The sequence below is a fragment of the Chiloscyllium plagiosum genome, chromosome 33 (genome assembly GCF_004010195.1).
Source record: "Chiloscyllium plagiosum isolate BGI_BamShark_2017 chromosome 33, ASM401019v2, whole genome shotgun sequence".
NCBI classification, from domain to species: Eukaryota; Metazoa; Chordata; class Chondrichthyes; order Orectolobiformes; family Hemiscylliidae; genus Chiloscyllium; species Chiloscyllium plagiosum.
In genome coordinates, this window is record NC_057742.1 from 21,953,854 (window position 1) to 21,958,511 (window position 4,658).

The 4,658-nt window shown below is 42.0% G+C and overlaps 1 long non-coding RNA gene across 3 annotated transcripts in view; it reads right to left on the reverse strand.

Annotated features, from left to right (window-relative positions):
- Positions 1-749: 749 nt before the first annotated feature.
- LOC122539937 overlaps positions 750-4,658 on the reverse strand; it is a 98,192-nt gene continuing 94,283 nt past the window's right edge. For all 3 annotated transcript variants that reach the window (XR_006309214.1, XR_006309213.1, XR_006309212.1), the window contains one exon: positions 750-1,004. This is a non-coding gene — a long non-coding RNA (uncharacterized LOC122539937). The remainder of the gene's footprint in view (positions 1,005-4,658) is intronic.

Sequence of the window (4,658 nt, forward strand, 5' to 3'; positions counted from 1 at the left end):
TATCCAGCCTTTCTTTATAACTCAAACATTCCATATCTGGCAACATCCTGGTAAATCTCTTCTGAACTGTCTCCAGTTTAATAATATCCTTCCTATAACTGGATGACCAGAACTGAACACAGTATTCCAGATGAGGTCTCCTATACAACCTCAACATGACTTCCCAACTCCAAAGGACTGAGCAATGAAGGCAAGCTATCTAAATGCCACCCTTTCTATATGTGACCCAAACCTCAAAGAATTATGTACCTGAACCCCTTGGTCCTTTGTTATATAACACTAACCATTAATTAAATAAGTCCTACTCTTGTTTGTTGTACCAAAGTGCAATATCTCGCATTTATGCAGATTGAACGTCATCTGTCACTTTTCAGCCCATAGACCCATTTGATCAAGATCCCTTTGTAATCCTAGGAAACTTTCTTCACTGTCCGTAATTTTTTTATCCCATTTCCAAATTCTGCAGCATAATTAGTTTTGTCATTTAATTCGTCCTGTCTTCCACCTTATTGCAGTGTTTTCCTTTAGTTCTCTTCCTCCTGACCATCAGATTAGATGGTTTGTCTATAAATATATATTATAGTGTTATGATCAGGTGAGGAAGGGGGAGGGACCAGTGTCTTTTTAACAGCCACTCAGTTGGCACACAGCTATCTCACTTCACTAAAAAGATAGTTCAATAGAAAATGAAGGAAACAAAGTCTTCTGAGTAAAAGCAAGAGAAGTTTATTACCTACTAACCAGAAGAAACAAAATAATAAAAACACAACCTCAAACACAAGCACAAACTCAGGTAATAGGTTTCAAAGGAGATGTCTGATAGAGATAGGAAAAATAATATAGTTAAACAGTCATTCGATTCCTTGAGGTGTTAGATTCTGAATGTGAGGCCACAATTGTTTCATGGCTGTCTTGTATCATCAGCAGTAGCAGAATCTCTAGATATCTGTAGAGTTTTCACTGACTTTACATTTCTCAATTTGCTTTTTCAGAAGCTCTGTACTCTGCAATAGTGAGAGAAAGAGGCAATGAGAACAATTGATCAACTTTCAGCCATTGTTGTCACAGACGCAGTTATCATTCTCTCTGCTATGCTGCTCAAATACACCTTTTGAAATGTCATTCCGTGAGCATAGAATCTCTACAGTGTGGAAGCAGGCAATTCAGCCCTTCGAGTCCACACTGACCCTCTGGAGAGTATATACCCAGGTCCACGCCCTCCCCTTTCCCTGTAACCCTGCATTTCCCATGACTAATCCACCTAGCCTGCACCTCCCTGGACACTATGGGCAATTTATCATGGCCAATCCATCTAACCTGCTGTGGGAAACTGTGGGAAACTGAAGCACCCGGAGGAAACCCATGCAGACGTGGGGAAAATGTGCAAACTTCACACAGTCACCCCATGGGTGGAGTCAAACCTTGGTCCCTGGCACCACGAGGCAGTAATATGAACCACTGTGCCACCGTGCCACTCTGAATGTCGAAGTCTTCACTATCTTTCAAAGCTGGCTGACTGGCAGGTGAGCCTTTCATCTTCAAATAAATAAGATCACGATAAACATGTGAATTAAACAGAAGATGTGAATTTGTTGACATTGATTTAGTTGCCTGGTTTTGATATCTTTCATTAGAATGATAATCTCAGAGCATTTTTCTTTAATCGACATGGGTCTCATAAAACTTCCCTCAATCGGTCATCAGGTTATTTTTCTTTGCTTTGAAAAACCATTTTAATCTATGAAAGGTTTTACAATCAGATGATGCAAGTTAAAATATGATGGACACATTTACCACTATTGTAATAATTGCATTATGGGTAGAATCACTCTTATACTTGCTGTTTCCCTCTCAAACACAACCTCCCTCACACTCACTGTTCTTCCTCTCACACACAAGTTCCCTCATACACGCATTCTTCTTACACACAGCCTTCAATTCCAGTCTAGGGGTTTGTCATGGTCAGTCAGCCACTTGAGGCGGTCAGAGTTAAAATGTTCTCCACATAAATGGTGAGGAACCCAAATATCACCATCTGTCTTGGCTCTCTCTGATGTTTTCCTTCTGAAATGAGAAAGATGCAGTATGGAGGACCTGTTTGGGGATTATCGAGCACTAGGAAGGAAATTGAAGTACAGGTCCTCAAGGGTCATAATCTCTGGATTACTGCCTGAGCCACGTGCCAATTGGCATAGGGATAAGAAAATTAGGGAAGTAAACATGTGGCTAAGCGATTGGTGTGGGAAAGAGGGATTCCACTTCATGGGGCATTGGCATCAGTTTTGGAACCGGGGGGATCTGTACCGTTGGGACGGTCTCCACCTGAACCAATCAGGTATCAATGTTCTAGCGAAGAGGATAAATAGGGTGGTCAGTAGGACTTTAAACTTCTGAGTTGGGGGGAAGGGAAAGTGAAAGCGACAGGGAGTATGGAGGTAAATGGCAAGATAAGCAGCAGGATAGCATGTTTCCAGGCGGATTTAAAATTGAGGCAGACTGAGAATGCAGTAAAAAGCAAGGATAACTTAGGACATATGACTTCCAAAATCTCTAATGATAAGGAAGTTAGCATTAAGGCACTTTACCTGAATGCTCGTAGCATACATAACAAAGCCGATGAACTAATGGCACAGATAAAAGTGAATGATTATGATGTAGTAGGCACCACAGAGACTTGGTTACAGGGGGGTCAGGACTGGCAGTTAAACCTCCATGGTTTTTCAACTTACCGAAAAGACAGAGAGGTGGGCAGAGGGGGTGGGGTTGCCTTGTTAGTTAAGAACAAAATTAAATCTATGGTATTGAATGACATAGCCTCGGATGATGTGGAGTCTGTGTGGGTGGAATTGAGGAACCACAAAGGCAAAAAAAACAGAATTGGAGTTGTGTATAGACCTCCTAACAGTGGTCAGGACCAGGGACGCAACATGTACCGGGAAATAGAGAAGGCATGTCAGAAAGGCAAGGTTACATTGATCATGGGAGACTTCAATATGCAGGTGGACTGGGTAAATAATGTTGTTAGTGGACCTAAAGAAAGGGAATTCATGGAATGCTTACAGGATGGATTTTTGGAACAGCTTGTCATGGAGCCCACAAGAGAGCAGGCTATTCTGGACCTAATGCTTTGCAATGAACCAGACTCTATAAAAAGATCTTAAAGTAAGGGAATCCTTAGGAAGTAGCGACCATAATATGGTAGAGTTCAGTCTGGAGTTTGAAAGGGAGAAGGAAAAATCGGATGTAATGGTGTTACAGTTAAATAAAGGTAATTATGAGGGCATGAGAGAGGAACTGACTAAAATAGACTGGAAGCAGAGGCTAACCGGGAAGACAGTAGAGCAAAAATGGCAGGAGTTTGTAGGTATAATTGAGGACACTGTACAGAGGTTCATTCCCAAGAAAAGAAAGATTAACCGGGGAGGGATTAGACAACCTTGGCTGACAAAGGAAGTCAGGAAATGTATTAAAGAAAAAGAGAGATCCTATAAAATGGCTAAGAACAGTGGGAAATCAGAAGATTGGGAAGGATACAAAAGCAAACAGAGGATAACAAAGAGTGTAATAAGAAAGGAGAGGATCAAATATGAAGGAAGGCTAGCCAGTAATATTAGAAATAATAGTAAAAGTTTCTTTCAGTACATAAGAAACAAACGACAGGCAAAAGTAGACATTGGGCCACTTCAAACTGATGCAGGAAGCCTAGTGATGGGAGATAAGGAAATAGCAGGAGAACTTAACAAGTACTTTGCATAAGTTTTCACAGTGGAAGACATGAGTAATATCCCAAAAATTAAAGGGTGTCACGGGGCTGAGTTGAGTATGGTTGCCATTACGAAAGAGACAGTGCTAGAAAAGTTAAAAAGTCTTAAAATTGATAAATCTCCTGGCCCCGATGGGATACACCCTAGAGTTCTGAGAGAGGTGGCTGAGGAAATAGCAGAGGCATTGGTTGAGATCTTTCAAGAGTCACTGGAGTCAGGAAAGGTCCCGGATGATTGGAAGATGGCTGTTGTAACCCCCTTGTTCAAGAAAGGATCAAGGCAAAAGATGGAAAATTATAGGCCAATCAGCTTAACCTCGGTTGTTGGTAAAATTCTAGAATCCATCATTAAGGATGAGGTTTCTAAATTCTTGGAAGAGCAGAGTCTGATTAGAACAAGTCAACATGGATTTAGTAAAGGGAGGTCATGCCTGACAAACCTGTTGGAATTTTTTGAAGAGGTAACAAGTAGGTTAGACCAGGGAAACCCAGTGGATGTGGTATATCTAGACTTTCAAAAGGCCTTTGATAAGGTGCCACACGAGAGGCTGTTGAGCAAGGTGAGGGCCCATGGTGTTCGAGGTGAGCTGCTGGGATGGACTGAGGATTGGCTGTCTAACAGAAGGCAGAGAATTGGGATAAAAGGTCCCTTTTCAGAATGGCAGCCGGTGACGAGAGGTGTCCCGCAGGGTTCGGTGCTGGGGCCACAGCTGTTCACATTATATATTAATGATTTGGATGAGGGAACCGGGGGAATTCTAGCGAAGTTTGCCGATGATACAAAGTTAGGTGGACAGGCAGGTAGTACTGAAGAAGTGGGGAGGCTACAGAAGGATCTAGACAGGTGGGGAGAGTGGTCCAGGAAATGGCTGATGGAATTTAACATGAGCAAGTG